Here is an 11,498-nt window from a genome sequence, read left to right as displayed (position 1 = left end):
ATGGGCAGGCTGGGTTAGGGATTGAGAGGAGGACATCTGGATCCTGCAGAGAGGCAGCAGGTAGTGTTGTCCCTTTTGAATCTGTCTGATGTTGCATCTCAGAATGGTTTAGGGATGTTAGGTTATGGTCCCCTTAGTTTTATTAAACAATGAGAGATGTCTGGGCTCTCTCCATGCACCTGGGAGAGCACAGGAAAATCCAAGTAACCTCTGGCTTTGCTGGTCTATGATTTCCTACTACATATACTTTGCCATAAAAAAGGATTAATAGGCTTAACTTCTCCTACCCCCCCTTGCCCCCTTTTTTTTTCATAATTATGTCCTATTGTAGTGAAGTGCCCTCTGCAATTTCAGCTGCCCATGATAAACCTCTGTGTATCTTGGTGTGAACTGTAAGAGGTGGGGTGCACTACTAATCAGTTGCCAGCAATTACAGTAGCAAACTCTATTTCACACATGGATAAAGTGATTTTTCTTGCACATATGTGTATGGCAGCTTGCTATTACCCTTGACTCATCTGCAATGTTTAGACTGTTAAAGTATTTCACAAGGGTCAATTGCAACTATCGGCTCATTCAATACTTCACTTCAAAAAATGTTGCAGGTGGCTAAAAGTAATTTCTTGGAATCCGAGACACATGCTAGCATATGATCATTACAGTTTTCCAGCCTGTTTCGCATCATTTGCCAAGTGTTAGCTGTAACCGGTCCCTAATGCAGAGCATTTTACTGGAGTGGTTTAGTGCATACTGCTTCACAGCTAAGTGCCTTGGGACACTTCTCAAATATTTGTGCAGTGGGCAATCTGATAGAGCTGATCAGAGTGTTTGCAGTTCTGCTTTGTTTTATTATTGACTAGAATTTCAAGCTGACTCTTAATAGGGGAAAATTAGTAACTGAACAAGTGTGTACAGTCCCTCAGATATGAACCACAAAACTCCAGGTAGTCAAGCAATGTCCAAACCAACCCAGTGACTTCTGATTTTGAAGGACAACCTGCCTACAAATCATAAAACATCTGTATTTATATATGCAGATATTATTTGGAAAACTGCATCTCTTGCTCATAGGAGAATTATTGTCTTATTTACAAGCAGTAGTTAAAAAGAAGTTTTGATTGTCTTACCAAGTTGCTTAAAGCTGCAGACTTTTGATTCCAGGGTGAGATCAGAGCAGACTGAAGTAATGCTTTACAGAAAGGTACTTAGAGAAAGGGCAGAGCTAACAGACCCCTCTGGATGTCTTCCTTTCATATCCTAACACTACTAATGACAAGCTAAGTATGACAGGAATCAAGGGACAGATTGGTCTCTTATATGTGATCTTTTATCCGTATGCCCAATTACCATACCCTTTCACATAACCTCTTCTCATAAATTACTTTCTGCAAGACTTGCAGGACAAAGCCTGTTGGGAATTTGATTCCAAAATGAAGGAATTAGGATCTGGTGAGATAGATTCAGTGTGCTGTATGCAGACCTTTTATTGATGTACTTATCTTGATTCTTTAAGCCCAGAAACCTGAATAAGTGTTTTAGCAGTGCATTAATAACTCACATTTATCTTGGCTCATAAAAATGCAGCCAGAACAAATACAGAAAACCATTTTCTTTAAGGAAGAGAAGCATTTACAGGTTTAGATTTGTTCAGTGGGTATTTAATGCAGGCAGAAAAGACAATTCAGCAGGACAGGAGTGAGATAAAAGCTGTTGTGGTTCCTCGTGGATAAAGAGACACTAGCAGTGGTCAGACCTTTGACAACATAGTAATTAATTGTTGGATAGCTGATTTTTGGCTTTTTCTGTCCTTTGATTATCCCGGAGAGCCCTGGCTTGCTCAAAGCACCCCATGGTACTCTGGTACAGTGGAGTATTCCTTCTTATGGCACTACTATGTCTGATTTTTCCTGAACAGAAGGTGCTGCTTTGGTTCATGTCATCCAAAGTTATAAACCACCTCCTAGCACCTACATTATATGTACATGCATGTACAAAGCATGTAAAAAAGTTTTGTTTGTTAGCTAGTTAGAGGGATGTGGGAATGGAGACCATCTGTGTCTGGGTGGAACTGGCTCTACTCTAACATAGGGCAGTTCCTGGGCTCTGCTCACAGACCACCCCTGCAGCCCCTCCGCTACTAAAACCTTGCCATATAAACCCAATACATATGCTTATGTAGGTAAGAGACTGTTCCGTATTTTTATTTAAAGTCTGTTAGTAGCATGGCCACTCATTGACTTGTGACACATTAACACAGATCCTCAAATTCAAAAAAAAAAAAAAAGTAAAAAAATGTCTGAAAATCATTTACCCAGTCCTCTAAGAATTCAACAGCACAGAGTGAAAGGGTGAAAGGGGGTACACTGAGCGTATTAGGTACTTACACTGGATCTCAGGTTCAGTTTTAAGTGCTTTTTTTATTATTATTCACAAAACGAAAAGACTAAAGAGCTCAATCTGCCACTCAGGTGCCTGTTTCACAGCCACAGACTAGCTGCTGAGTCTGCACTACCCCTGTTAGCATCCAGGCATTGCCAGACAGGATCAGGCAGCTGAGCAGCTATTTTCTGTTTCTCCCATAGGCCCAGTCTGTAGCATAGGAGTAGCTCTACCTTTTCTCTCCACAGCCCAGCTTTCTTTCCCATTTGCATCAGGATGTCTGATAGGATGTCAGCCCCATAGCAGTCCTTGCTCTCAGTCTCCTGATATTTCCTGGTTCTTTTAAAATACCCCAGGGCCTACTGTCTCTCACCTAAAAAGCATGGGAAAGTTTGGCCTTTTCCCTGTGACTTTGTGGGCCAATGATTTCAATTAAAAAATGCAATATGTATTTATGAAAGTGCTCAATATATGGATCTCTCGAATTTGTTGGTCTGCCTTGATTGACAAATATACTTCAGAGCTGCAGTTTTGACTTTCTGCAGTCCTATATATATTGGCTTAGATATATGTTTTCAGCTGAGGTAGCAAAGGAAATTGTTGTAATGAGGAGCCATGGCCATTACGTGGTGTTCATTGATCTGAAAAGCCATGCTGAGTGAGCACACTGTGGTTCAGGCTCCATCGCAGCATTGTCTGTGGTGTGTGACTGCCCCAAACTGTGTGATTAGCTAGTCTTTACTCATAATAATTTCTGGTAATTCAAACAGAAATGTAGGTGTGTTTGTACGATTCTTATACACATTGCATTCTGTATTTACTCTGGATTTGATTCATGATCATCCTCACCTCCAGCAGCTACGTCTCTCAGCTGGTCACACACACATGCCATGAATGTTTCAGACTCAAAGCTCTGGGCCATCTCCCTGGCTGCAACGCCGTGCTGCCTTTGGGACTCCCAAACATGACATTTTTTCACACAGAATATCACCATTTCCATTAGTTTTGTTTTGGTATTCTTAAGTGGATAAGCTGCTACTTCCTTTTAGTCTAGTGTTGACCAGAGCTCTCCACAGGATATTGTTGAAGATGGTTGTGGCCGTGGGGCCTGCCATGGCAGGGGCTGAGCTTCAGCCAAGTGCATCCTACCATGCTTTGCTGTTTTCAGCTGACTCACTTCATACTCAAGACAAAGTGCCAAAACCAGGGTAGTAGGATAAACTGGGAGGTTGGTCTCGCATGGAAGTTTAGGCCCAAGGCTAATGTGGCAGAGCTGATCTATCTGAGAAGATTATATTCTGCAGTTTGAAAGAAATGATCTTAGCAGCTCATACTGACAGAGTGCAGCTCCAAGGCTGAAGTTAAGAAGTGAAGTTTCTTACCTAAATTGTGCTTAAAATCCTGACCTTCTATAGGGCATAGATTAAAAAGCAAGAAAATAAATTGCAGAACTTCAAGCCTGAGTGACAGATGAAGCACCTAGCTGAAGCCTCTAGCTAGCTGCAGATGCCTTTATTTTCTGTACACGTGAAACAAAGACCTTTAAAAGAGAAAGTTAGTAAGGCAAACCTGAATTATGTAGCTAAACTGCAGACGTGGTATTGAATCCACGAACATGAGGAGTCATTTTTTTATTGTTGAAAAAATGGCTGTGGGTCATCAGGTAAGCTTCAGCTAGAAAGGAAGCAGTTCCTGGGTAGCTTTATGTAGCCAAAATCAAGAAGTGCCATTTTGGATCTTTCAAACCAAGAAAGTAGCCAGTGAATTTTGCCCCAGAGGCTGCCTTGCTCCTGGCTCTACAATGGGAGAGCACAGCAGAATTATGGTAAGACACAAAACTCCCTGACATTTTAGCTTGCCAGAAGGAGAAAGATTAAGGTCTAGCAAAAAAAACCTGCATGATGGATGCTGCCTGAATTACCGAACTGCTGGATGGATGACAACTAGAAACAAATAGTATTTATTGGCAAGAAGCTATGAAATGACACTTTAAAACCAGAAATAGCTGAAGAGTAATTCCTGTGCTGCAAATAAGCATGTACATGTTATGATGGGAATCATAGCTTTAATCATACTTTAACTAAAGAGTAAACAAGTGAATATAAAAAATACTCGTTTTACCAAAGCAAATGTAATCAATGTTTTTTCTTGATTTTTTTTTAAATATTACCTTTTTTCAGTTCTGCCCTTACAATGTGTATTTCAGGGTAAATATTTATGTTACTCATCCCCAGGTTTTCTTAGAAGCTGGAATAATGCTGTTGCAATTTACCAATGTGATTCTACAAAGGAAAATTCCAGCAGAGGTAGGAGAGTGAGGAGACAAACAGCACTATCTTTATACCTGTACTGATTTTAGACTGCACAGTACTAGCAAGCTGTAAGTATTATTCTACTGGTTGTTGGTGTTGTTACATGGTCCAGGTATCTGTAATGCCTCAAACACTGACAATATTTTTGTTCTGTAACTGGAAGGATTTATTCTCTCATCTAGAGATGAGAGATTGGCTTGTCACATTCCTATTAGCAGTAATAGGAGCTACTTGCTAAAATCTCTTGATAATTATGAGCCAAGTCATTCATTAGCAATGCAGACCTAATTCTGCTCAGGAGGCAGTTGTATGCTGCCTACAGACCTGCGTGAAATTAATAAAGATGGTGTTTTGCACAGTGTCTTGTGTTGGATTCTTTGCAAGTTACCCTCTTGAAGAACTGAGAGTAAGGGTATCTTGGCATCAAGGAGTATTTTCTAAAATAATGAGTTTAAAATTTTGTCCTCCATATTTTTGTCCTAGTTCTATTGGCTCTAAATCTAAAATGAAAATATGGAAACATAATACATATGGAGAATAGTAAATATCAAGAAAATAGTAAATAAAAATGTTCCATTACCACTTTAGTGAATCTTTCCTCTTTGAGAAAGATTTCATGGAACATAAAAGACAGAAAACAAAGAAACAAACAGAAAATCAAACTCAAACATTCTCATTGTTACATGTAACTGGAAAAAATGATTCTGCCATCTATCTAATGCAACTTTCTTGTTTTTCTTATTGAATAAAAACAGTTCAAGGTAAGTTGCACAGGTAAAGTTGTAAACTATAATCTAAGTCATTGATCATCGTCATTTACCTATTTGGATTTAGAAACTGCAGGCCATATGACACATGAGAATAAAATATATCTTGCAGTACCTAGAGCACAAAAGCACAGGCCCTGATCCTGTTAGGAGTCTGTGAGGTGCTGGTGAGGAAATCCAAAACAACCAACCTGGACTATAACAAGCCTGAGCTTCTGGCCCAGAGTGACAAATGTGAAGGAGACTCACAGAAGACTGACAGAATCTGGAAGGAACTTACCAAGCAGTTCCTGTCTGAATTTTAAGAAAGGTACTGCAGATGAGGTTTGCCTGGAAATCACATGAATCACTTTGATTTCTCCAAAGCTTTAAAGGCTGGAGATCAGACATAATTTTGATTTGTCACTGCTTCTTTGACTGTAGGCACTTTGGTCTCTGTTAGGTGGCTGCACCAGTAGGTGCTTCTGCACTGAAATTTTTACAGACTGTCACATCATCCACTTCCCAAACTAAACAGATTTGGTTTAGTTCCCAGTTTTCCTTAGAATGAATTACACATATCTCATCTCAGATGATACAGCTTCCTCTCTGTGAAAGAAAGCACAACTACTTCAAATAAAATAAAACAAAGAATGTCACTGCAGTTTGCTTTGAACCTTTCAATCCTGAATCACATGATAAAATCGGGATTGAACCTCAGCACTTGGTGAAACAATCTTTAAAGACCAGGAGTATGTCACCAAACTAGTGAAGAGCTGCCAATTTCGAAAAGAGTGGAAGAGAGATAATGCATCTACTCAGAAGAGGCAGGACTCTAAACCAGATCAACTGATGTAACTGATCAAAACTCCCCTGCTTCTCTGACAAATCCATCCTAGTAGGCCTCCACAAGAAAACTCAGATCAGGAAACTCATGATCATCCAAACTTCGATACAGGCTTTCTAATAGACAGACTCTATAATGATGGTATAAGCTAGAACTAGTTGTAGTTTTTTTTGTTGTTATTGTTTGTTTTTTTTTTTTCCTTTAAAAAAGAAAAAGTTCCTTGAAGAATATTAACTCAACATTGTTTCATTCTGAAATGTTCTTTATCAGAAAAACATTATGGTTTTTAGAGCAGCCACTACCTTAGTGAACAAAGACCTCTGCCTCTATGTGAATAAATATAAGACCCTTTGTCTTAGTTAACTGCACCTGGCATCAGAGCAAACCTTGTAAGATGGTACTGCCATCTTCATGAATAAGGAACATTTGATTTATTCATTAGTTTGAAAGTGAGAAGATTCTGGGAATTTGCTGTCAAGCCAAAAGACTTTCTATTGTATCACCTGTTCTTCCAATTTGTATTAATGAAGCTGCAGAGAGAAAGAAACTAAGAGTTAAGAGTCTTTCACGAGTTATTTCCTCAGTTATTTCCTAAGCTGTCTAAGTGATCAGACTATGTGAAAAAGCCCTCTATATTCATATTCCTTAGCTAGTGGCTTACAACCTAAGTCACTTCAGGTTGTCACCTAGGTCCTAGGACATAGCCCTATGTAAGATGTGGCTAGGAAATGAAAATTTGAGGTTACGTATGACAAACCACATCAGCGCTAGCTAGAAAGTGATTGAAAGGTTATTTCCTACTTTTTTCTGGTCACTATAAAGAAACAGAGGGGTAAGAAATGAGCAAATACTAACCTTGTGTACATTGTTGTTTATCATTTTGCCCACGAGGGTGTACAGTTTAATGGTAAGGTAGAATATTTACTTGAATAGTCCATCTGAGATTCTCTATGTAGAAGGCCTGTGTTGGTGAACAATACTTTGCCATTCTGAAAGATGTGTTTGTTTTTTTTTCTTGTCATATCAGAAACTGTAGACCTCCTGCATGCTGATGGAATACTTTTTATAGTGCCATGGGCCTAGCTGTTCAATAAATTAAGAGCAGGAAATCCAAGACTTGTTATCTCTTCTCTCTAACACTACCTGGATTAATTGGCAAATTGTTCTCTGTTGCATAACAGGTGCAAAACACATCATATCCTGCACTTTGCTCCTTCTGAGAGAGGTAGATGAGGTGCCCTGTTGCGTTCTGTGCAGAGGGTCTTCTATATTAGATTTCAAAATTGAAATCTTGCCTGCTGTGTGTGAGCATGGATATCTCTTCTGCCTAGTGCAATGTCTGGCAACAGGTTGATGATGATGTGTGTAGGCTGTGGCACATTTAGAAATCCTATGAATAAAAAGTGCCAAAACCTGTTAAGTATTGCTCCTTAATGTCATCATGTATCTAAACAGGCAGCACATGAAATAGCTGCATTTCATTCAGTTATTTGTAATATCTTGTTTCTCAAGAGTCAGTCTCTAGCCCATTCCCAACCTGTCCAAATCAACACTGTTACCTTGAATGAGATCAGGATAAGGAATGTAAATCCTAATGGGTGCACCTGATCATCAGATACCCACATCTGCTCCTCAACTAGAAAAAAGTACCATACTGAACTCCCTCATCCGAAGACAAATATAGTAACCAGCTGTTTGTTCCTTGCATGCAGTAGTGTTCTGAGCAATAAGCCAAATGAGGTAGCTTTCACATAATGCATTTGGAGCTCCTTCTCAAGTCAGACAGGTACTTGTAGCAGAGAATCAGGCTCGTTGTACTTTGAGCACTCACAAACAGAGCAGTCAGGAGGTTTGCATTGCATGGCAAGATACAGAAAAATATTTTGAATCTGTCATAACCTGCAGTCCATTTATAAAAACCATTTTGTTCATATTTGCAGAAATTTTGCAGGCAATTTTCTGCTTGCTGCACACAGATCCTTTGATTCAAGCAGAACTGAAGGTATAAATCCGAGCTCGATTGTCAGATGCAAGCAGGGGAGGACGTGGGTGGCCCTGCTCTTTGATGTGTGTTTGTGGTGAGTGCTGGCCTCCCCCCGCTGTTCTGATTTCTCTTTCCCTCTGTGTCCTGTGGTGTCTGCTAAGTAAGGCAGTTGCCGTAATCAAAGCTAGAACCTCAGGACACAAAACCATCTCCAGGAAAACAGCCTCTCCTGAACTAGGAGAGGTGATTGAGGATGACAGTGCACACAGGATAGAAGCAGCAGCCCTGACTTCCATATGGCTTGGCAAAACAATCAAAAATTGCATTGTTGCCTCAATTGTACATGAAAGCAATGATTAACTAGGGTGATTTATCAAAAAGGGAATAAAGTAGACACTCAGCTTGTGCCGAGGATGTTCTCCAAAGACGAATGTGGCAGGCAACAACAGGACAGGAAAGGGGGCAAGTGGCAGCTGTGGAAACATGGGATTTCCACACCTATGAACCAGACCTGTGGGCTCTCCAGTACAGCACCTGATCTAGAGCAGCGAGCAATTATAGCTTCATCAAAGGAAAGTACACGAAGCACTATAATAGGCAAAGGTAGGATAGTCTGACCTCATATAAAATACCTCAGCCTAATTCTTAATTTGTCAGTGGCTTAACATCTGAAATGAGAATTCATCTGGTCTTTCCACACAGTGTGCACATGGGTTCACAGTTGTGTGAGGCTAGGTGAGGGAGGTGGAAATAGCACTAGTTATTATAAATGATTATTTACAGCACATAGCTTACAGGAAGAGAACACTGTAATGGCTGCAAAGTGAAGAACAGTCATTGGGGCTAGCTGTGCTTAAGACTGCCATAGCATGAGGCCAGGCCATCTCAGGAAAAGCTGTTCTCAGTGCCCAGCTTCACAGAAACAGGTGAAATAGCCCTACCTATACTTCCAGCAACACATTTCTACCACCACTTTCTCAACTCTGGAGACACAGTGGTCTGGTGTGAAAGTTCAAAGTCCAGTTCAGTCAGGGATCTGCAAGGGAAAACCTGTCACCTACATGAAGCTCATAATTTAAGGTGGATTGAAAATAAATTTTACTTTACAAGATCAGAGACACTTCCTCAGTATTAGCAGCTGCAAAGGCTGCAAAGTTTGAGCAGCAAAGTTTATTCTACTGAACCTTTAACTCTGAACACCTTCATAAAGTTGTTTTCATCTCCAAGACTGGAAACCTCCAGTTTTGGGCACATTTAGATCCATCATTGCTCCTCTAGTTTTTGTTTAGCAATCCTTTAAAAAAATAAAATAAAATTAAAGGCAAACTAAAGATCTAATTCTGGCACTGAATAGCAGCTAGACACAGTAACTGCTGGACCATTATACTAATTGCAACTTAAATGTTTTAAAGAACAGCCAGATAGGTTTACCTCAGCTTTGCAAAGGTATATTATTTAACAAACACACACAGTATAGTCTTCTTTGCCATCTATTTAATGTAATGGAGGAAACAGTTTTGGGTTTTTTTGACTGTTGGCTTTGTGTTTTTGATTGTTGGCTTTCTGATTTAATTTAAATTTTGTTTATTGAAATCTGCAGGGCTTATTCAATCATTTTCTTTCTTCAGAACAATTTGCATTCCCGTGTTGTTGTGACTTGCAGATCATATTGAACCATGTCAAATACCATCTGAGGCATAAGTTTATAAGTATATGAACAACAGAAATTGTAAATTCTGATGTAGAATTTATATAAACTTACAAAATGCATTCTGTGATATTCGTTTTAATTTCTTACAATGCCAACCATAACATAGCACAGGTAAGATGCATTTGAGAACTGGGATTCTGAGTTGGAAAAAATGAGGGGTTATTAAGTTTGTTTTGATTGCCAGAATACATTATCAGGCATCTTCTTAAATGTGAACCCCTGCAAACTATAGGAGCTTATATGAAATACCAAAGCTAGTCAGTCTAGATAGTTTATATTAGTCATGAGATGCTATAAAATCAGTCTGTCAACATTGGACAGAGTAGAAACTGCCTACTTGTAGGTTTCAAAATCTAACATGAAATGAAAAATCATCCTAAACCAGTTATGTTTCTAATGGACATCTGTATCAATCACTTGGACCTAAAGAGTTTGTTTGCTGACAATATCTTGGAAGAAGAAATTTTCTGACAACATTTGCAGCTATTGAGAGAAATTGGAGGAGTTATAAATAATGAAGACAAATGGTCATGGAAAGAGCAATTGAGATCATTTAGCAAACCAGCTCCCATAATCAATATGCAATTAAGACTTCCAGAAACAAACAATTCTTGATACTTTTAACAGCCCTTCATTTTTTTAAATCCTTTGCCTTGATTTGAAATTATTCTGAGATAGCAAATTTACTGGTGCCTTTAATTACTTCATTTCAGTGTATAAATTCCTCTCAGTACTTAAAAATAAGTGCTTTGATTTCAAAGGGTGATGGTTACATGGAATATGATCTAATGAAAATTTGGCCCTAAAGAAAATGTCACTGCAAAAATGCTGGAAACACTCTCCAGAAGCAGAGAAGAATTGCCTCAGTTATAGAATCATAGAATAATTAGGGTTGGAAAAGACCTCCAAGATCATCTGGTCCAACCATCCCCCTACCACCAATATCACCCATTAAACCATGTCCCTAAGCACCACGTCCAACCTTTCCTTGAACATCCCCAGGGACGGTGACTCCACCACCTCCCTGGGCAACCCGTCCCAATGCCTGACTGCTCTTTCTGAGAAGAAATTTCTCCCGATTTCCAACCTAAACCTCCCCTGGAGCAACTTGAGGCCATTCCCTCTAGTCCTATCACTAGTTATCTGTGAGAAGAGGCTGACCCCCAGCCCCCCCACCTTCCTTTCAGGCAGCTGTAGAGAGCAATAAGGTCTCCCTCAAGTCTTCTCTTCCCCAGACTAAACAACTCCAGTTCCCTCAGCCGCTCCTCACAGGACTTATGTTCCAGGCCCTTCACCAGCTTCGTAGCCCTTCTCTGGACATGCTCCAGGGCCTCAATCATTCCTGCAGTTCCTGCTCTCAGCCGAGATGACAAGGCCTTCTGGTTGTTCAGGGTGTGGAAGTGTTGGAAATGCTGCATACAGTTAACTGGTAGAGCACTGGGACACAAGCATGGTTAAACCAATACAAAACAATACAAAACAAAACAGGAATCGGGATGGCAAAGAGCTTTCCACCTTT

Source organism: Cygnus olor, chromosome 2, assembly GCF_009769625.2.
Source record: "Cygnus olor isolate bCygOlo1 chromosome 2, bCygOlo1.pri.v2, whole genome shotgun sequence".
In the NCBI taxonomy this organism is placed as follows: Eukaryota; Metazoa; Chordata; class Aves; order Anseriformes; family Anatidae; genus Cygnus; species Cygnus olor.
The sequence above is the reverse complement of the archived record's forward strand: the minus strand, read 5'-3'. Positions refer to the sequence as shown.